The 23,874-nt window shown below is 35.0% G+C and overlaps 1 protein-coding gene across 8 annotated transcripts in view; it reads left to right on the forward strand.

Annotated features, from left to right (window-relative positions):
- Positions 1–23,874, forward strand: part of GALNT13 (polypeptide N-acetylgalactosaminyltransferase 13) — a 604,605-nt gene that overhangs the window by 22,402 nt on the left and 558,329 nt on the right. For all 8 annotated transcript variants that reach the window (XM_021076293.1, XM_021076287.1, XM_021076289.1 and 5 more), the window contains exon 2: positions 8,008–8,078. The gene's annotated coding sequence lies outside the window, so the exon portion shown is untranslated. The remainder of the gene's footprint in view (positions 1–8,007; positions 8,079–23,874) is intronic.

Consider the following 23,874-nt stretch of genomic DNA (forward strand, 5'->3'; position numbering starts at 1 on the left):
AAGGGCTGCGAATTTAATGATGCTCTATTGAATGAATCTTTGTGACACTCCTCGTGTCTGTTTCTGGGATATGATGGGGATATAAAAATATTAGCATAATCTATTCCAAAGATAATCACCACAAATTTATCAAAGTAGTGGGTTCAAGAGGGTATTTAAAAAACCTTTAATTTCAGCAGCCAGTCAGGACTTGAAGTCCCGTTCAACATTTCTGGAGAATGGACCTTCAGCCTCTTCTAGAACTCTTCATTTGGCCCTTAGGGAAGCTCATTCTGTTTTGACATTCTTTATGATAACAGGGCTTTTCCTTATGCTGAACTTAAATTTGATTCCTTGTAACTTTTCTCACTGGTCTTACTGGTCTAGGTTCTGCTTTGGGGATGCACAGAAAGCAAATTTAAACTGCTTTCCACATCATCAGTTCTTAACACAGGAACGGCATTCATGTTTCTACCGTATATTCTATTTTACAGGCTGAGTGGCCCCAAACTACACAGTGTGTGTATGTGTACATACATACACATCCATATACATATTATATATGTATATAAAATCTGCGTTAGTACACGTATCAGCAACTAGACAGAATACAATTGAAAGTCATTTTAATTGGAAGATAACTTATGTACATAGAAGTAGAGACAGCAACAGAAAAATAGATTACCATATAAAGAATTCACATTCTCATCCATATATGTTCATATATATAATTTTAGATTGTACCTAAAAATGATGACAGATTATTGCATTATCCTTCTATATTTTAGACTCTAGGATGATCACATTTTCTTATTATTTTTATTGCTAATCAAGAAATTATCCAGAAATTTAGTGGCTTAAACAATTTATTATCTCTCATAGTTCTATGGGTGAATGGTCTCTGCTGGGAGTGCCTCACTTGCGGTCTGTCATGTAGTTACCATCAGGTTGTGCCTGGGACTGGAGTCATTTAAAGGCTGAATCAACTGGGTGTCCAGTATGGTTTCTTTACTCATATGTCTGATGTCTGTGTGCTCTTCTACATGGCCACTCTCTCCAGCAGAGTGTGAACTTTTTATATGGCACCTGAGGCTCCAAGAGGCAGAAAACAGAAGATGCTAGGCCAGTTAGGGTTATTCATGGACTTGTGCAGAATCCTCTTGGTCAAAGGTGTCATAGGGTCTTCTCTGATTCCAAGAAGAAATAGCTTCATCTCATGAGGAGTGAATTTCCAGTTCACATTGCAGAAGAGCATGTTGGATGGGACGTGCAGTGGCCATCTTGGAAGATAACAGTCTACCATACCATATATTTGGATGGTGTAGTGCAGTTAAGGATGTACTTTATATCAGTTTTATATCTAATAGTTATACACTATAGTTACTTTAAAGACGTACAGTTATGAATATTATAAATGATGAGATTCTCTGAAGACAAATCTGCCTGAATCTCTAATTTGTTCTTAGAAAAACATCATGGAGTTGGAATGAGTCAAAAGACAGGGATATGTAAAGGAAAAGGTTAAATTCTATAGAGACTAGAAAGTAATGAAGTGAAAGTAATGAAGTGAAGGACATAAAATCAGCCATGCTCTAATGTGTGTTTGCTGAGAGTGGGTGAAGTGAGTTAAGGAAACCTGACTCAGCTTTTATCTCCAAGAATGGAGGAGCCAATCATTTTTCATATCTCTTCAGGTGGGTCATGAGCAGGGGGTGAAGGAAAAGATTTCAGTGTTCTTTACAGGAGAGGCTGGTGAATATTTGGAACAGTCACTTTGCCATTTCCTTGAACATCTGATGGAAAAATGTGAAATAAAATAAAAGGAACAAAGAATTGACTGGAAACCCACTTGAGTTAGGAAGCAGGTCTTGACTTCTCCCCAAGTGGATGACTAGAGAAGAAGGATGGATGAAAGAATCTGTGGTTAGGGAATGCCATGGTGCAGACACTGTCTACAGGATACACACACAGTCAAAAATCACAGGGCAAGGTTGTTCAGGATTTTGGTCAAGGCATTACCTATGTGAACTATGGGGTAGACAAGATATGGAATTGTGCAGTGATATAAGTTGGCTAATGGAGGGAGTTTCCATTGTGGCACAGAGGAAACAAATCCAAGTAGTATCCATGAGAACTTGGGTTCAATCCCTGGCCTCGTTCAGTTGGTTAAGGATCCAGTGTTGCCATGAGCTATGGTATAGGTCACAGACACAGCTTGGATCCCACATTGCTGTGGCTGTGGCACAGGCTAGTGGCTGCAGCTCCAATTCAATCCCTAGCCTGGGAACCTCCATATACTGTGGGTGTGGCCCTAAAAAAGCAAAATAATAATAATAATAATAATAATAATAATAATAATAATGATTAGTTGGCTAATAGACCTCAGGAGAATTAAAAATTTACAATATTCAGGAGATCCTTATTCATTATGGTTTTCAAGATAGAAAGAATCATAGAATTATTATCAAGATATTTACAATAGAAAGTGTGCAAAAGAGTTGGCTTAGAGTTATAGAAGGCAAAATGAAAATGAGGAGGGAGAGGGAAAACATATTATTGATGACTTTAGAAGTTATAGATTCATCAGCTTGCTTTGAGATCTAGGAAAATAGAAAAATAAATCAAAAAGACATTTGATTTTCATTCACCTCAAAGCACAGAACAAATAGGGGGAACAACCAACATGGCTTTGAAAGAAGTAAATCACTCTGAGTTCATCTAATTTTATTTTCTGACACAATGACAGGACTTAAATATGAGGGGAGGCAAAAGAGTTCGTATATCTTCACTTCAATACGGTTTAGTTTTTTATCTCACATGATGTTCTCATCAACCAGGGAAGAAATGTAGTCTTGTGTAATGGGAGGCATGACTTGCTATGTGTCATTGAATCAGTGACCTGCCAGGGCAGATCAACTGAGACTCCAGACGGGTTGAGTGGGTGCTTATACTGAATAATTATTTGTATTAATCTCCAGAATTTAATAATATAACATATGGAAACTATAGATTAGGAAAGTTGCTAAATCTGTGGGAATTTATAAGAATCCAAAGTAAATATAGGAAGAAAGGTAGCTGAAGTAAGATTGAAGATTGATGAGGACCATCATAAAGTAGCACTTAAATATGGTAATATGTAACATAATAAAATGTGAATGGTAATATCTAGGCATTTTGACACATTGTTGCTATAAATTAGAAATGAGTGGAGGGGCTTGGAGTATTCAGGGGCCTCTGTAGTGTTTTCCTGTCTTCGTTTGCCTCACTTGTCGTGTAGCAACCAGTCCTCTTGAATGGTCTCATATTCCAAACTGTGACATCTTTATTTCCTCCCTTAGGTCCTATAAAGTACTTGACTGTCATTTTGTAAGAAAATATGAGTAGTTTATTCTTCCAAAAATAAATAATTATTTTCATAAAGCTGTTCTGTTTCCATGCTTTTACATATAAACAGTTTTTTATTTCAATGTCAGATTTTTGAATAACCTCTTTGAAGGCCTTTCAAAGAGTAAACTCAGCATATGTAACACCAAGAATGCATACAACTCAATTTAAAACATGGCAATATGAAGAACTAAGTCCAAATCAGGACACAGTCAGGCAAGAAATATGATGGCATGACTGCCAGGGGCTTTCAGGGATTGTAAAGTATAACCTGATTGTGGGGTTTTTCAAATATGAAAATTGTGTGCAGCTGTATTAACAAAATATAGTTTAGCAAGTCTTAACAGCCTCATGCTATTTGATCCAGCAATTTCACTTCTGAGTATTTTATCCAAAGGAAACAGTCATGCTATGACTAAGGATATTTTCAGAAGGACCTTTGTGATGTTTTTAAATTTTTGGGAACTGATATTTGATAACAAATTATAGATAAAAATACTAAATGATGGCATGTATGGGATACTGATCAGTGAAATTATTTTTGTATTGTAAGGATAAACATGATGCTGTCACAGAAAGAAGTTCAAAATGAAGTTAAAAAAAGAATCTAATTATTAGAGTTTATATTGTATATTTCTTTAATTTTTTTTTATTTTCCCACTGTACAGCAAGGGGGTCAGGTTATCCTTACATGTATACATTGCAATTTTTTTTTTTTTTTTGCTTTTTTCCAGGCTGCACCTGTGGCATATGGAAGTTCCCAGGCTAAGACTCTAACTGGAGCTGCAGCTGCCAGCCTACACCACAGTTCACAGCAACATCAGATCCTATAACCAACTGAATGAGGCCAGGGATCAAATCCATATCCTCATGGATACTAGTTGGGTTCATAACCCCGTCAGCCACAATGGGAACTCCTGTATAATTCTTTAAATAATGGTTTAGAAATATAAACAGGAAATATATTGTTTGAAATGAAATATATTGTTTTAGGGATTAAAGTTGATTATTATTTTTTATGGATTTTATTTTTCCTGAATTTAAGAAAACAGAAGTTGATAACTTTTGATTTAGAAAAACAGCTATAGAAGAAAAAACACTTAGATGACCTTTAAGGACTGTTTGATAATCTTTTTTTTTTTTTTAATTGCTGACAACTTATATTTGCAAATATCATTTCATTATTTAACTTTATATTGCTGAATTCACTGACTATAATATTGTTTGTATGAGTTATTAAAAAACCTAAAGCTAGATTCCACATTTACTTTCATTCTCCTTTATTTTATGAACTTAATATGCATATATCATTATGTTATTAAAATATATCATTGATCAAAATATATGCATATTTAACATATATACATATATAATATATAAGATACAGGAGAATATTTGTGCATATATATATATGTGGAATTTTGTTATTTTATCTTTCCAAAAATCTTGAACAATGATTCTGACTTGTTTTAACTTCTTATTTTTTTTTTATTTAAAAACACTTCATTGATTATCGCTATTTTTTTTGTGATTTCAAAATATCTCAATGGAAGTAAGACATTCATTTATTTCTACCTGTTTTCTCTAATTTAAAATGTTGCTATAGCTTCAAACATACAGAAAATTTGTAATTTTTGTGCCTAAGCTCCCTGAATACTCTCTGCCCGGATTCATTATTTACTTTTGCCGCTGTGCTTTATTATTTCTACTTGCTCTCTCTCTTTCTGTATATGTTTATATATATAAATATATATATGTGTCATATAATTACATAACTATAATTTATAATTACATAACTATATAACACATATATAGTGTTTCCCTGAATCTTTTGAGAATAAGTTGCAGACATCATGCTTCTTTACAAGCACTTTAGCATGTTTTTCTTAAGAATAAGGACATCTTCCTATATAACCACAGCACATTTATGAAAATTAATACTATCATTTTAATGAAATATTATTACATAACTCACAGTGCATCTAGGATCACACGTGTTTGATTATCTTGTCTTTTTTAAACTTCCTCTAATCTGGAACATTTCCTCGGTTTTTAATGACTTGCAGAGTTCGGGCCAGATATTTTCAGATTTCATCAGTTTGGGTTTACCTGATATTTCATAATGATTGACTGACGTTATACATTTTTGGCAGACAAACCATGGAAGTGATGCTGTGTCCTTCTCAAGTTCGTTGTGCTTGGAGACTTATCACATGTGTTTGTTCTGTTACTGATGATGTTGTCTTTGTTCCTTTATTCAATGTGGAATCTACCGAGTTTCTCCACTGAAAGTTGCTGTTTTCGCCATTGTAATTAGTAAGTGTTTTTTGGGGAAGATACTTCAAGACTATGGAAATATCTTGTTTGTCAACACATTTTCACCCACTGATGCTGATACACATGACTAAATCAGTTAACTGTAATATGTGCTCAATGATTTTCTAACTATATCCATCCACCTATATCTGTTAGGTGTTGTCTACATAAGGGGAGAGTTTTCCAATTCTTCCTTCTAAAAATTATTAATTTCCTTTATTTATATTTTGTATTCTGTAATGACATTTAATTCTTTGTGATAATTATTTATTCTGATTCTACCATTGTCCCAGATTTGACTTGTGAGAATTTCTTGAAGCTGGAGCTGTGTCTTTTTGACAGACCTGCATCATTTTCAAAGGCCTTCCTCCTCCCCCAGAAAATATATTGTCACCTTGAATTCCATATACTTTTAAGTCTCCTCCCTGCATTCATGTTCCAATATGCCAGGACAGGTTTTCAACATTTTCATAGTTTCAGTGTACCTTCTGAGAGTGAGTTTTTTGTTACTCTTAGGACCTTTGTTTTCCTCTCTTCTCTCCCTCGGTTTTTCAGCCTCAGATCACTGTAGTACCTATAGTGGTAGCTTGAAAGATAACTCTGCTGAAAATTGGTGTTTAATTTTATGTTTACAGGTAATCTGACATTTTTATTATTCTCCAACTTCCAGTTATGCTGAAGGCCTAGGATTTGTGTTTTTTTATTTGGTTTTGTTGGCTGTATATTTTATGGTTTGTGTGAAGAGTTTCAGATTTAGGTGGCTGCTATTACCACAACTATTCCAAATTCCAGGTCCATATTTTTTAAGTATTCTATAAAACATATTTTAAGTTATTTGCAATATGCCATGATATAACCAGAATTTGTGGTCTGTGCTGCTTTACCTTTAGTGGTCATGTTCTGTTAACCTAGTTTATATAGTTACTGAAGAGTTTTTTTCTTTATCATTATAATTATTTTGTTGAATAGTACACCTGTCAACCAAGGAGGTATCTCTCTGAAGGATGTGTCCATCATAAATGTTTAACCATGATTTGAGGTGATTAATTCTTATGATTATGTACCAGTCAATTGTGTTTTTAAATTTCTCCCTTAGCTTAAATAATTATCAAACATATATTTAAATAACTGGAAATTTAAGCCCATGAAACTTTAAAATATGAATATAGGTTAAAACAAAGTGATTAATCAATTAACACCTAATTATAAGAATACAATGAAATGAAATGTTAAAAGCAGTCACTTCAACTAATGAAATAAGCTCTTTAGAGCATAATTAATATTATTCCTCTGGTTTTACAGCAAAGAGGTGCAGTGGTAGTTGGTAGGTAAAGGGATTTTGGATCAGAAGCAAAACACTCTGGTGTTTAAAAATGACAGTAGAAAACTGTTTTCAAAAGTAGGAAATAGATGAGCCTGGGGGGTGTGACCTATCCAAAAAAAGCAGACATTTCTCTGCTCTCTAAAGTCCCTCTAAAGATACTTACTACTTAATTTTTATTTGTATTGTCCATAGTGCAATCTGTCTGAAACAACATGTACTTTGATTATATGGCTGCTTTAATTATCATTAGATTGTGTCTTGTTTTGTTTCATTTGAACAGTTCTCTTATAAAACAGTATAGCCAAAAGCATAAAATTCCCTTAGGTTGGAATCCTTTGCACTTGGAGATTACTGTGCTTTTCCCAAAGCTTCTCCTCTAAAACAAACAAATTAATTAGAGAAATTGATTAAATAACTTTCTGCTTATAATTGGCTTTCCGGAAAAAAGAAAAGAAAGAAATGAATGTCTATTTTTGTGAAGTGTGCAAGTGGCCTGCCTGCATTTTTCTTGGTACATGGTTTTCAATTAGAATTGAAACACAGTTACAAAGTGAATTGGTATAATCCTCTGGATAAATCAAGCGAAATTCTCCTGACTCAATAATCTTCATATATCAGACAAAAGTAAAATTTCAAAATGCAGATTATTTAAAAATCACCTAAAATTTCTGACTAAATTTACCTATAAATCATATCATATTTTTGAACTGCTTTTATGTTATTCTGCTTTGTTCTTGGGGGTCTGTGTTTCTTGCATGTACTTTGGTAGCCCATATGTGGATTCATCTTAAGAATATCCTCCTTGACTGATAAGCAGAATATTTTCATATAATTGGGAATGTTTCTCTTCATCAGCCCATTGTAATATGCTAGATGTATAATCTATATTTTATGAAACCTTATTTCGGTATGTTAAAATAAGCAGCGTTGGAGTGTTGGTCTGGATTAGTTTTTCTGTGACCTTGGCAAATTGCTTACTCTTTTGCATTTCTTTCTTTTCACAGATGCATTTTGTAGGAGTATTTTGAGGATGAATGTTTGCAAATCATTTTGAAATTGCCAAGTGCCACATACAGTAAGTAATACGTATTTTTATTTTCCCACTCAATTGCAGTCATGCTGAATAAATTTGGCAGACACTCATAAAAGAATTCATTTCTATTTATGGTTCTTGATATTTGTGAATACTAAGGAAAAATGTATGTCTTAAAATTGAACTATTTTGCTACTCTGAATTAAATTGTATAATTTCAAGATTTTTAATAACTGAGTTTACTATTGTTCTATGTATATAAGTGGTACATAATATTTATCACTTATTTAAGTGAGTTTTTTTCTTTTAATCATACATTGAGAAGCAAGAAGAAAACATTAGTCTTATTAACCAGTGTTGCTATAGAAATTTTAAATAGAAGTAATGAATTAAATATTTGGATTTGCTAAGGATTAAGATTTCTTGTGTATCAGGCAATTTATGTATTTTGTCTTAATTATCCCCTACATATTTTAAGATCACTATTTTGATTCCCAGTTTATATGTGAGAAAACTGAGACCCAAGATGTTTTAACTTGTTTAGCATCTATTCAGAATGACAACCTGGGCTTTGATCAAAACACAGCACTTTTCAGAAATATTACCTCTACCAGTAACTTAGAAAATTTTAAATTAGTTTTATTTAAGAGCCTGGATATTTAAGAATATAAATATTATCTAATAATTTCTTTGGATTTTGTTTTGCTTGAGCAATATCATGGAAACGTTGCAGACTTTCTTTATGCATTGTCTGTCATGTCATTGTTTCCATTTCAAATGATGCTTCCAATTCCTGACTTGGATTGCTTTGAATTGGTAGGAAATATGTGAAAATGTCGATTCTCGAAGAAAGTTTATAAATCACCTAAATTATTCTTTGATTAAAAGATTTTAGAATTGGAGTCCTGAAATCCTTTAAATGTCTTCTTTCATTCATTAAAAAACAAAACAACAAAAACCAGAATTAAGTGCTCTCATACTCTTATTTTAGAGTTGAAAGGAACCTCAGAATCATGGAGTCCTAGCCTCTGCATGCTCAAAGTCCTTGTTTGGTGAAGTGGGATAATCTGGAGGACAAATCTAAATTAAAATTTCCAAAAAGCAGAGGCAATGATGGCAGTATTGATGTTTGAACGTTGTCTCCCAGTATAACTGCTTCAGGAAAAAGGGCATTGTAGCATTGTAGAATGTTTTAAGTATTTGGAATCAGAATTCAGACCAGCTGGTCCTAAATTCTGGATTTATCCCTTATTAGCTGTGACCTTGAATAAATTACTTACTGTCTCTTTAAAATGGATATAAGATTAGGAACTACCAAATTTTTAGTGAGTTAATACATGTAAGCAATAGCACAGTTCCAGCTATATAGTTAATGCTTGATTAATGTTCATGGTTATTGAATTGGAATTGATTCATTTGGATATTTCCATTCAGGTATGTTTGTTAATAAGTATCATAATTTCATAATAACATCATATAAAATGTACAACTAAAGGTACTCAGTGAATACTATTGATTGACATGCTCAGAAAGAAACTAAACTTTGGCCTTATACACAGAGCAAGATACTTTCAGTAGTTACTTTTTCTTCTTTGAACTTTTAAGAAACAAACCATTTAGTCATACAGCATGTATATCCTATTATGTATTGATTGCATACCTAGGCTGAAAGTGCATTTGTGTGCTTTTTGGAGAGAAGAGGGGGCAGTCGTGTTCTCATGGAATCTGAAATGTGTGTTTTGACTAGGCTGAAAGTGCATTTGTGTGCTTTTTGGAGAGAAGAGGGGGCAGTCGTGTTCTCATGGAATCTGAAATGTGTGTTTTGAAGAAGGCCAGGCAACTTATAAATACAGAATAAAGAAAATTGTTAAAATGATTATCAAATACTTTGAGTGAACAATCTAATACAATGTTTCATTAAATAGTTCATGGAAATTGAATGGCTGTGGACAAGAAAACAATATGTATTAAGTATCTACTATATCCCATGCACTTTATCTCAGTTAATCTAAGCAACAGTATGATGAGATAGTTATGTTGTTATTTCCATTTTTCATGTGAAGAAAATGAATTACAGAAAGTTTAAATCTATTATTCATGGGAGTGAAGCTTGAGGTTGATAATTTTTATAGAGGTATAATTGACATAAACACTGTATTATTTCAAATGGGCAACATGATTCGATATTTGTATACATTGCAAAATTATTACCACAGTAGGTCTAGCTAACATCTGTCAGCATACATCCTTATAAAATTTTTTCTTTTGATGAGGACTTTTAAGATTTACTCTCAGCAACTTTTGAATATGCAATACAATATTATTAATTCTAATAACCATGCTGTATAGCATATACCCATGATTTTTTATTTTATAACTTAGAAGTGTGTACTTTTTGACCTTCATCACCCATTTTACCCACCCCTCACCCTCTCCTCTGGCAACCTCCAATCTGTTCTCTTTATCTATGCCATTTTTTGCTTGTTTTTAAGTTACACATGTATGCAAGATCATATGGTATTTATCTTTGTCTGACTTATTTTACTTGGCCTAATGCCCTCAAGATCTGTCCATGTTGTCGCAAAGGGCAAGATTTCATTCTTTTTCATGACCAAATAGTATTCCATCACATATGCATTGTCCATAGTCCATTACCTTTTTTATTCGTTTGTTTATCAATGGACATTTAGTTTGTTTTCCATATCTTGGTCATTGTAAATAATGCTGCAGTGAACATGGGGGCACACCTATCTTTTCAAGTTAGTGCTTTCAGTTTCTTCTGATAAATGCCCAGGGATGCAATTGCTGGATAATGTGGTAGTTCTATTTATAATTCTTTGTGGATCTTCCATACTATTTTCCACAGTGGCTGCACTGACTTACATTCCTACCAACAGTGCACAAGAGATCCCTCTTTTCTATTTCCTCATGAACATTTGCTATTTCTTATCTTTTTTATAATAGCCATTTTAGCAGGTATGAGGTGATATCTCATTGTGGTTTTGATTTACATTTCCCTTATCATTAGTGATATTGAGCATCTTTTCATGTGTTAGTTGACCATCTGTATGTATTCTTTGGAAAAATGTCCAATCTTCTACCCATTTTCTCGATCTAATTCTAAAGCTTCTTTTCTTTAATCCTCTTAACCTGGATGTTAAGCACTGAAATTTAGTGGTTCATCTAATTTTCTTTTCTTTGCATAAAAACCCAACTTGTAAACCTCAGATCATAGATGGTATTAATTCTTTAGTAAATAAGCAGTACATGATTGAATTTCATCTAAACAAAGGACAATTGCCTCATATTGTTGATGGGACCACTCAGAGATCCAAAAATAATTGTCTTGAAAAAAATGCTGTTTGAGTAAAGAAAACTTAAAAAAAGTTCCTTCCCTAAGGCCAGAAACCATAGATTATGCTTCTATTAATCTTACTTCTCAGAATTTGAAGCGACTGACTGTGCCTTCTTCTTGCAGTTCTGAAGCAACCTCATGCAATACAGAGAGATTTGGAATGAAGAGTCCAGCTTAACTCAATCATTCTCCTCCCTATTCATCATTTTCAAGTGTTTCCAAGCTCAGGGACATCCTTTACAATACACCAGCCACAATGATACTTTCCCTTTTCAATCTTTGGTTATCTTCATCTTCTTTCATTTCAGCCACCCACTGATTCCAATCCCTTTACACATAACTTCTTGAAATAAGCCATTAGCAACATTTTAACTGATGGATATTTTCAAACTTACTAGTATACAAAATGTGAATGGATCAAGTCTTTGATGTTCTCACACTCTTTTTGGTTTTGAGCCAAAAGGTCTTAGAGAATGCTTCTACCCTCAATTTCCAAAGTTGGTCTCTAAAAGACAAAGCTAGTGATTACATTTAGTAATTCTATTTCATTTAATTCAATAAATACTTACCACATGCTCCCATTATATGACAGGCACTGTGCTTGTTCAGTGAGAGAGCAAGTAGGAGGGGGAGATAAAAAAATGACTTTCAAGAAAATTCTGTCTTCAATTTGAGGAAATAAGATATGTTCATGCATAAGTAAAACAGGAGATGTGGTGTTAAGATATGATATCATCAGAATAATCTAAACTAGTCAAGCTAATAAAGCCATTTCAAATAATTTGAGAAATGGTAAGTTTTTATATATGCATGTGTGTATGTGTGTGTATATGTTGCAAATATGAAAAAATAAAGCAATAGCGGAGATTTAAGAAAGAAGATACAGTTCTGAACTGCACTGGTTCAAGAATATGTCATGGAGATTGGATTTGTGCTAGATCTATTTTTTTTTTTTTTTTTTGTCTTTTTGCCTTTTCTAGGTCTACTCCCACGGCATGTGGAGGTTTCCAGGCTAGGGGTTGAATTGGAGCTGTAGCTCCTGGTCTATGCCAGAGCCACAGCAACACAGGATCCGAGCTGTGTCTGCAACCTACACCACAGCTCACAGCAACGCCGGATCCTTAACCCACTGAGCAAGGCCAGGGATTGAACCCGCAACCTCATGGTTCCTAGTCGGATTCGTTAACCACTGCACCACAATGGGAACTCCTGTGCTAGATCTTTATGCAGGTGAAAAATGTTAAGAGAAAAGTCAAGGAAATGGCATATTCAGGGTTAGGGATAAAAAGGCATACTTCATATTCAGTGAATGGTAAATTAACTCATTTGACAGCAAAATAAATTTCTTTCCTTAGACTGAAAACAGATAACACTGGAAAATAAGGTTGGAGCTAGCTTGTAGGAAATACTGATAATTAGAATATGAAATCTGAATTTAATTAGCAAGCAATTGAAAAAAACAAAGAGACTATTTTGTAAGGCTGATCCTGTGAACAAAAAGTTTCTTATTTGAATATTAGTCTTGTGTTATCTTTACAATGAATTCCAGTTGTTGATAGAAGAAAAATTTTTAGGGAAATGCAGCACTAAAAGAATGAAGGGATGAGGGTAAGACCTAGGCCATAGCAGTGGGATTGGAGAGAAAGGAATATATGTGGGCAAAATTTTGAATGAAATAGGATCAGAGAGTAATCATAGTAATGAACACTGAGGTAGCATTTACTGTGTACCAAGCTCTGTTTTAAATGATTTACATTTATTATTTGACTTAACCTTTAGACAACCCTGAGTGGTAGATGGTAATGTCACCACCATTTCCCCAACAGAAACTGAAGCAGAATTTAACTAAGTAAATTGTCCTGGGTTACATAACTAGACAATAGCAAGGCTGATACTAGAGTCCATTAAGTCAAGCTCCAGAGGATCTATAGTTAACCACTGTAAATTATTCCTCTAAAAAATAACTGAGATTTCCAGGTTGACTGAACTGGAAAATGATGTTACCAATAGTCAGAGAAACAGATTTTTTTTTTTTTTTAAAGTTTATCCCTTAAAGTTAAGTCTTTCTTAGAGAGAACAATCTTCTAACCTTTAAGGAGAAATATCTCTATGGTTAGTGATGAATCTTATGTACATACTCACTTTTATGCTGGGCAACAGGAACAGTGTAATTTATGATATTGCTCAGTTATAAATTAGAATAGTAAATATGTCATCTTAATGTGATTTGTCTTCTTTCCTTACAGAGCTTAAAATGAAACAAGGATAGAGTGCTAAATTAAAGATTTAATATCTTAGGTCCATGAAAGACCAGTATTTTAGTCTTAGTTTACCTATCATACTAAACAATAGTTATGACAAGAGAAAAAACTAACACCCAGCAAAAGGTATACCTCTCTTTTTCTATATTGGAGAAGTATCATCCTCTACTACTTAAGAGAATGGGCTCCAAAACCATGCTGATATATGGGCTCAGAACTTTAAATAAGGGTTCTTTAGCTGTATAACTTGGGTCAACTGTGTAAGTTCTCTGTGTCTCAGTCTCTTCACCTCTGAAATGTGATAGTAATAGTACTATGTCTTCTGAATATTGTAAAGGTTAAATAAAATAAGGTGCTTATAGAAGCTCTATAACTTCTTGTACGTACAGTTAATTTTCAATGGTTGTTAGTTATGTTCACTGCACTTTATCTCATATACAGTTGACCTTTGAACAACACAGGAGGGAAGTTAGGGCTGCGTACTATGGTGGAATTGAAAATCTGATCACTGCTATCTCTGTCTTAAAAATAAAGGAATTGATAAATGACTTAACCAAAGACAGGAAGCTGAAACAGTTTGGATAGAATCTGGACTCAAACACTAATTCTTTTGATTTTACATATTGTAATTTCTAATAGAACACAAACTGTTCCCCACACTTAAAGATCTGTAAAATGAAAAGATTTTTATTGAAAAAAATCCACATGTTAGTGGACCCATACAGCTCAAACCCATGTTGGTCAAGGGCCAATTGCATCATAATTTTTAATTTATAAAATTTAATTACAAAATTATTGTCATTTATAATGTTTTTCTGTGAATTTTTATGCATTAAACATACAAAACTATAATTTTAATAAGCAAAGACCCACTCAAGCATCATACAGATCAAGAAATAGAATGTTTTCTGCATCTTTGAAGCACTGTTTTTTCTGCTCCTAAACGATACCCCTCCTTTCTGTCAATGCCCTGACATTTTCATGACTTTTGCAGTAATCATTTCCCTGCTTTTCATTACAGTTTTAGCATTTCATTATGCATATCTAAATGCAAAATTTTAATTTAGCTTGATTTTTGACTTTATGTCCCTAATAGTCATACAACATGTCTTTTAGTTTGATTTCCTTTCCTGAACATATATTTTTAAGTTTCATTAATGTCTTTATGTTGTTTAGTAATTCTCATTGCTACATGGTATTCCATTGTATAAAAATACTACAGAATTTTTTATCCATTTTATTATGGATGAACATTTGGGCCATTTCTATGTTTTAGAAATTTTTAATAATGCTGCTATGAACATTCTTTTAAATGTTTTCTGCTGCACATGTATATGCATTTCTATTGGATATATACTTACCAATGAAATTGCTGTTATATTTAATGCAAATTTTCAATTTTAGTAGACACTGCCAAAGTTTTGCAAAGTAGTTACGCTAATTACATTCCAGTCAATAATATATGAGAATCCTGTTTCATCCTTATAAATACTTGGTTTAATCAATCCTTTTAATTTTAGCCATTCTGATGAAAGTATAATTTACATTTCCTTGTTGAATAAGGAAGTCATGCTATGTGTTTTAATTGCCATATGGTTATTAATATCTGTTCAGGCGCTTTTGCTTATTTTTCTTTTGTGTTGACTTTTTAAAATTGTGAATATCCAGAAATTTGGACTAAGAGCCCTCTATAATTTAAATAAATTTTCCCTTTCTGTGATTTGCGTTTTTAGTTTCTTAATGGAATTTTTGGTGAGGAAAAGTTTTTAATTTTAGGAGTCTCTGTTGTGGCACAGTAGAAAGGAATCCAACTAGGAACCATGAGGTTGAGGGTTCGATCCCTGGCCTCGCTCAGTGGGTTAAGGATCCAGCATTGCTGCGAGCTGTGGTGTTGGTCGCAGTCTCTGCTTGGATCTGGCATTGCTGTGGCTATGGTGTTGGCCAGCAGCCATAGCTCCAAATAGACCCCTAGCCTAGGAACCTCCAAATGCCATGGGTGTAGCCCTATAAAGACAAAAAGACAAAAAAAAATTTAATTTTAATCTCAATTATATTTTTGCCTATTTACATTTAGATTATTCCACATCAGTTGATTTTCATGAACAGTTCAAGGTAGAGGTGAAAGCCTATTTTCCTTATAGATGGATATCTACTTGTTAAAGAATCATACTGAAAGTTCTCTCCTTTGCCCACTACTCTTCAATGCCTGTGTAATCATAAATCAAATGTCCATATATGTCTTTGGAGGATGAATATTCTTTTTAATTGATCTATTAGACTTCTTACTACTTCTGACAACTTCCGGCTATTTCCAACACTATTTCAACTGTGGCCACTTTTTAATTATTCTTTATACCTTTTAAAACACATTCTCTGTCTCATTTATTTTACTTAGAATAATACTCTCAACATTCTTCCATGTTGTTGAAACATGGAATATGGGTGGAATATAAGAAAAAAAAATACATGAAAAAACCAAACACAGGGAAGAAAGTAATGATTACCAGAAAGGAAGAGAGGGGGTAGGGGAAGGTGAAATGGTTAAAGAGGGTCAACAGTATGGTGACTGATGGAAACTAAACTTTTGTGGTGGTAAGCACACTGTAGTATGTACAGAGGTCAAAATATAATATTGTACACATGAAACATAATTTTATAAACCAATTTTTAAAATGTTCTCCCACTATATTTTTATTCAAGAAATCTTGACTTTCCATGATTTCATATTTATTTTAGAATTACTATGTCAAATTTGACCAAAAAAAAAAAAAGTTAGGATTTTAGCTGGGATTGCATTCAATCTAGTGTTAATTTTGTTTTTAAAGACTTGGAATACATTGAGAACTATGTCTAGGTACTCATGTTGCAACAGAAGAAAGGGGGGGGTGTAATTGTAATGTATACATGTAAGGATAACCTGACCCCCTTGCTGTACAGTGGGAAAATAAAAAATAAAATAAAATAAAATAAATAAATAAATAAATAAATAAAAGACTTGGAATAATTACAGAATTGCCTCCTTTAAACTATGAACATATATGAAGTATATACTTTACATAGGTAGGCCTTTTTAATTTCTGTCAATCAGTATTTTCATTTTTTTCTGCATTAAGGTCTTATTCCTTGTTTCTTGAAGTTTTACACTGTTTAGTGTCATGATATATTAGATATTTTAAGTCTTTTTTAAAAGTAAATATAGTTGTTTACAATGTTGTACCAATTTTTTTCTGTACAGCAAAATGACTCAGTCATACATATATACATTCTTTTCTAATATTATTTTCCATCATGGTATATTCCAGGAGATTGGGTATAGTTCATTGTACCATACAGTAGGACCTCATTTCTTATCCATTCTTTTTTTTTAAATATATAATTGTTTTATTTTATTTTTTCATAATAGCTGGTTTACAGTATTCTGTTAATTTTCTACTGTACAGCATAGTGACTCAGTTACACAAACATGTATAGATTCTTTTTTCTCACATTATTATGCTCCATCATGTGACTAGATACAGTAGCCAGTGCTACACAGCAAGATCTCATTGCTAATCCATTCCAAAGGCAATAGTCTTCTTCTATTAACCCCAAGTTCCCAATCCATCCTGTTCCCTCTCCCTCCCCCTCCCCCTTGGCAACCACAGTTCTATTCTCCAAGTCCATGATTTTCTTTTCTGTGGAAAGGTTCATTTGTGCCATATATTAGATTCCAGGTATAACTGATAGCATATGGTATTTGCCATTCTCTTTCTGACTTTACTCAGTATGAGAGTCTCTAGTTCCATCCATGTTGCTGCAAATGGCATTATTTCATTCCTTTTTATGGCTGAGTAGTATTCCATTGTGTACATATGCCACATCTTCCTAATCCAATCATTTATCAGTGGACATTTGGGTTGTTTCCATGTCTTGGCTATTGTGAATAGTGCTGCAGTGAACATGTGGGTGCACGTATCTTTTTCAAGGAAAGTTCTTTCTGGGTATATGCCCAAGAGTGGGATTGCTGGGTCATACGGTAGTTTGATGTATAGTTTTCTAAGCTACCTCCATATTGTTTTCCATTGTGGTTGAACCAGCTTACACTCCCACCAACAGTGAAGGAGGGTTCCCTTTTCTCCACAGCCCCTCTAGCATTTGTTATTTGTGGACTTATTAATTATGGCCATTCTGACTGGTGTGAGGTGGTATCTCGTGGTAGTTTTGATTTGCATTTCTCTAATATTAGGGATGTTGAGCATTTTTTCATGTACTGGTGGCCATCTGTATAACTTCCTTGGAGAATTGTCTATTCAGGTCTTTTGCCCATTTTTCAATTGGGTTGTTGGCTTTTTTGCTCTTGAGTTGTATAAATTGCTTGCGTATTCTAGAGATTACACCCTTGTCAGTTGCATCATTTGAAATGATTCTCTCCCATTCTGTAAGTTGTCTTATTGTTTTCTTTTTGGTTTTCTCTGCTATGCAGAAGCTTGTCAGTTTGATTAGGTCCCATTGGTTTATTTTTGCTTTTATTTCTGATGCTTTGGGAGACCGACCTGAGAAAACATTTGTAAGGTTGATGTCAGAGAATGTTTTGCCTATGTTCTCTTGCAGGAGTTTGATGGTGTCTTGCCTTACAGTTAAGTCTGTAAGCCATTTTGAGTTTATTTTTGTGCACCGTGTGAGGGTGTCTTCTAGTTTCATTGATTTGCTTGCAGCTGTCCAGGTTTCCCAGCAAAACTTGCTGAAAAGACTTTCTTTTTCCCATTTTATGTTCTTGCCTCCTTTGTCAAAGATTAGTTGACCATAGTTGTCTGGGTTTATTTCTGCATTCTCTATTTTGTTCCATTGGTCTTTACGTCTGTTTTGGTACCAGCACCACACTGTCTTGATGACTGTGGCTTTGTAATATTGCCTGGAGTCTGGGAAAGTTATACCTCCTGCTTGGTTTTTGTTCCTCAGAATTGCTTTGGCAATTCTGCATCTTTGGTGGTAGCATATACAATTTTGGATTGTTTGTTCTAGTTCTGTGAAAAATGTCATGGGTCATTTGATAGGGGTTGCATTGAATCAGTAGATTGCTTTGGGTAGTATGGCCATTGTTACAATATTAATTTTTCCAATCCAGGAGCATGGGATAGCTTTCCATTTCTTTGAATTGTCTTTAATTTCCTTGATTAATGTTTTATAGTTCTCAGCATATAAGTCTTTCACCTCCTTGGTCAGGTGTATTCCCAGGTATTTGATTTTTTGTGGTGCAATTTTAAAAGGCGTGGTATTTCTGTACTCCTTTTCTAATATTTCATTGTTAGTATAGAGAAATGTGACTGATTTCTGAATGGTAATTATATCCTGCTACTTTGCTGAATTTGTTGATCAGTTCAAGTAGTTTTTGGGTTGAGTGCTTAGGGTTTTCTATATATAGTATCATGTCATCTGCATACAGTGACAGTTTTATGTCTTCTCTTCCGTTTTGGATGCCTTTTATTTTTTTTGTTTGCCTGCTTGCTGTGGCTAGGACTTCCAATACTATGTTGAATAACAGTGGTGAGAGTGGGCATGCTTGTCTTGTTCCAGATTTTAGTGGGAAGGCTTTCAGCTTTTTTCCATTGAGTATTAATTTTGCTGTGGGTTCGTCATAAATGGCTTTTATCATGTCAGAGTATGTTCCCTCTATCCCACTTCAGTGAGTTTTTATCATGAATGGATGTTGGACTTTATCAAATGCTTTTTCTGCATCTACTGAGATGATCATGCGGTTTTTGACTTTTCTTTTGTTAATGTGGTGTATGACATTGATTGATTTGCCTATGCTGAACCATCCTTGTGCACCTGGGATGAATCCCACCGCGTTGTGGTGTATGATGTTTTTTAGATGTTGTTGGATTCAGTTGCCTAAGATTTTGCTGAGCCTTTTTGCAACTATATTCATCAAAGATATTGGCCTATAGTTTTCTTTTCTGGTGGTATCTTTGTCTGATTTTGGAATTAGGGTGATGGTGGCATCATATAATGCCTTTGGGAGTGTTCCTTACTCTTCAACTTTTTGAGAAAGTTTAAGGAGGATGGGTATAGTTTCCTCTTTGTATGTTTGGTAGAATTTGCCTGTGAAGCCATCAGGTCCTGGACTTTTATTTGTAGGGAGTGTTTTTATGACATGTTTCATATCATTTCTAGTGATCAGTCTGTTCAGTTGATCTATTTCTTCTTTTTTTTTTGTCTTTTTGCTATTTCTTTGGGCCGTTCCCGCGGCATATGGAGGTTCCCAGGCTAGGGGTCTAATCGGAGCTGTAGCCACTGGCCTATGCCAGAGCCACAGCAACGCAGGATCCGAGCTGCGTCTGCAACCTACACCACAGCTCACGGCAACGCCAGATCCTTAACCCACTGAGCAAGGCCAGGGACCGAACCTGCAACCTCATGGTTCCTAGGTGAATTCGTTAACCACTGCGCCACGACGGGAACTCTTATTTCTTCTTGATTCAGTTTTGGCAGACTGTAAGTCTCTAGAAAGTTGTCTGTTTCTTCTAGGTTGTCAAATTTGTTAGCATACAATTGTTCATAGTATTCTTTCACTTTTTTTTTGTATGTCTCTAGTATCCGTTGTGACCTCTCCTTTGTCATTTCTTATTTTGTTTTTTAGGGTTTTTTTCTCTCCTCTCTCAGTGAGTCTGGCCAGAGGTTCATCAGTTTTGTTTATCTTTTCAAAGAACCAGCTCTTGGTTTTATTGATTTGCTCTATTGTTTTTTGAATCTCTATTTTATTGATTTCCTCTCTGATCTTCATGGTTTCCTTCCTTCTGCTGACTTTAGGTTTTGTTCTTGTTTTTCTAATTCATTTAGGTGGTGGGTTAAGTTGTCAATTTGAGACTTTTCTTCTTTTTTGAGAAAGGCCTGTATTGATTGCTATGAACTTCCCTCTGAGCACTGCTTTTGTGGCATCCCATTGATTTTGAGTGGTTGTCTTCATTTTCGCTTGTTTCAAGGTAGTTTTTAATTTCCTTCTTGATTTCCTCACTGACCCACTGGATTTTAGTAGCATATTGTTTAGTCTCCATGTAGTCGGTTTTTTCTCTTTCCTTTTCCTATGGTTGATTTCTAGTTTCATGCCACTGTTGTCAGAGAAGATACTTGAAATAATTTCTATACTCTTAAATTTGTTGAGGTTAGCTTTGTGCCCCAGGATGTGATCAATCCTTGAGAATGTTCCACATTCACTTGAGAAGAAAGTATATTCTGATTTTTTTTTTGGATATAATGTCCTGAAAATGTCAATTATGTCTAACTTTTCTATTTTGTCATTTAGGATCTCAGTTTCCTTATTGATTTTCTGTCTAGAGGATCTGTCCATTGATGTGAGTGAAGTGTTAAAGTCTCCTACTATGATTGTATTCCCATCACTTTCTCCTCTTATGTCTTTAGGTATTTTTTGTATAGGTATCTGGGTGCTCCTAAATTAGGGGCGTGGATATTGACAATTGGAATATCCTCTTCTTGAATGGATCCTTTAACCATTACAGTGGCCTTTTTGTCTTTGTTCATTGTCTTCGTTTTAAAGTCTCTTTTGTCTGATATGAGTATTGCAATTCCTGCTTTCCTGTCTTGTCCATTGGCATGAAATATCTTTTCCAATCCCCTCACTTTAAATCTATATGTGTCCTTTGCCCTAAGGTGAATCTCTTGTAGACAGGAGATTGAAGGTTTTTGCTTTTTTATCTGATCTGGCACTCTGTGTCTTTTGATTGGAGCATTCAGTCCGTTGACATTTAAGGCGATTATTTATAGATATGTATTTATTGCCATTTTAAACCTTGTTTTCCAGTTGATTCTATGCTTCTCTTTTCTTTCTTTCTTTTTTTAGTTGGATGATTTCCATTTATTTTATGCTTGAGTACTTTTCTTTTCAGTTTTTGTGAATGTAATATTTAGTTTTGATTTGTAATATTCAGTTTTGATTTGATAGTCATATAGGCTCAAACACATCATTAAAATAAACAAAGAATCTATATTTTCTTACTTTCCTTCCCCACATCATATGATTTTGAAGTCTTTTTTTTTTCGTTAACATCTTGATGTTTAGATCTGTATGCTGGCTTATTTAATTGAATGATTTCCAATTGTGATTTCCTCCATCCTGTTTCTTCTTACTTTTTCTTTTAATTTAGAGAAGCTGTTTAAGTATTTCTTTCAGAATGAGTTTAGTATTGCTGTAGTCTTTTAGCTTATGTTTGTTGGAGAAATTCTTTATTTCCCCTTCTGTTTTAAATAATATTCTTGCTGGATGGAATATTCTAGGTTGCAAATTTTTCCCTTCAGCACTTTAAATACATCTTGCCACTCCCTTCTGGCCTGTGGTGTTTCTGTAGAGAAATCAGCTGATAGCCATATGGGGGTTTCCTTATAATTAACACTTTACTTTTCTCTTGTTGCCTTTAGAATCCTCTCTTTATTTTTTACCATTTTTATTATAATATATCTTGGTGTGGTCCTATTGGGATTCAACTTGTTTGGGGCCCTCTCTGCTTCCTGTATCTTGATATCAGTTTACTTTAGCTTTGGAAAATTTTCAGATGTAATTTCTTCAAATATTTTTTCAATTCCCCTTTTCTTCTTCTTCTGAAATTCCCATTGTTCATAGATTGGTCCGCTTTATATTATCCCATAGATTTTTTTTTTTTTTTGTCTTTTTGCCATTTCTTGGGCCACTCCTGCGGCATATGGAGTTTCCCAGGGTAGGGGTCTAATCAGAGCTGTAGCTGCCAGCCTACGCCAGAGCCACAGCAACATGGGATCTGAGCCGCGTCTACGACCTACACCACAGCTCATGGCAACGCTGGATCATTAACCCACTGAGCAAGGGCAGGGATCGAACCCGCAACCTCATGGTTCCTAGTTGGATTCGTTAACCACTGCACCACGATGGGAACTCCGATATCCCATAGATCTTTTATATTGCTGTCATTTTTTTTTCATTTGGTTTTCTGTCTGCTGTCCTGCTTGGATGATTTCCATTATTCTATCTCCCAAGTCACTCATTCATTCCTTTGCATTATTCATTATGCTCGTTATTGCCTTTAGCTCAATTTGCATCTCTGCAAATGAATTTTCTATTTTTTCTTGGCTCCTCCTTATATTTTTCTAGTTCCTTTCTAAAGGAATCTGTATTATTGTTCATATCCTCTCTTAATTCCTTGATATTCAGCCTGAATTCCTTCAGTATTTTCACTACCTCCCCTTTGAACTCAGTGTCTGTCAGACTGCAGAGGTCTGTTTCATTGTTGCCTGCTTTAGGTGAATTATCCTGTTCCTTTAACTGGGACTGGTTTCTGAGCTTCTTCATCTTGCTTATGTTTTTCTTTTTTTTGAGTTTGGGGAAGCCAAACTGTAGTCTCGTAAGGCTACTTCTGTGCAAGAGCACCCCTTTGTATTTTTTTGGGGAGATTACTATTTATTTTTGGTGTGGGAGTTTGAATGTTTGCTCTCTCTTTCTTCAGTGTGAGCAGGCTGTTATCCCCAGGTTGCTCAGTGTATTTTCAGGGAGAAGGAGGCAATAGGTAGGGCCAGCAGTCAGTGCCTGGCCACTGGGCTCTCAATAGCAGCAAGGACCTGCAGGAAGGTGGCACAGGCTACTCCTAGTTGCAGGGCCCTGGGAAGAGGTAATGAGCTCTAGGTAGGTCTACAAGGTGACCAGAGCATTTGGCAGTAGCAGCAGCAGGGTGTGTGAGTTCCCAGGGGAGCGAGAGCAACAACAGCTAGTGTTCAATTGCAGTGCCCTCCTCTGAGGTGATTGGTACCACAGGTGGTACCTGTTCAGGGACCCCTAGCGGTAGCAGTCCATGACCACCTTTAGAGTTTGTCCCCAACACCTGTAAACCATGCATGAGGCACCCACTGTCACTTAGCCCACAAAGGAGGTGCTGCACAGGCTGTTCCTACTTTCAGGATCCTGAGAAGTGACAGAGATTAGGCCTGTGGGTACTGCCTGGAGCGTTTGGCAGTGGCAGCAGCAGAGCTGGTGTGTTCCCAGGGGTGCAAGAGCACCAATAGGTGGTATTCAGTCACAATGCCCTCCTCTGTGTTGCCCCTGAGTTGACTGGGGCAGCAAGGGGTGCCTGTTCACAGACCCCTAGTGGTAGTTGGCCACTCCCACCTCTGGAGTCAGAGATAACTGCTGTGGTTTCCCCCAGCCACCTGCAGACCACTCATGAAGCATTCTGTCCCACTTAGCCCATGCAGGAGGTTCTAT

This window comes from Sus scrofa, chromosome 15 (genome assembly GCF_000003025.6).
Source record: "Sus scrofa isolate TJ Tabasco breed Duroc chromosome 15, Sscrofa11.1, whole genome shotgun sequence".
Taxonomy (NCBI): Eukaryota; Metazoa; Chordata; class Mammalia; order Artiodactyla; family Suidae; genus Sus; species Sus scrofa.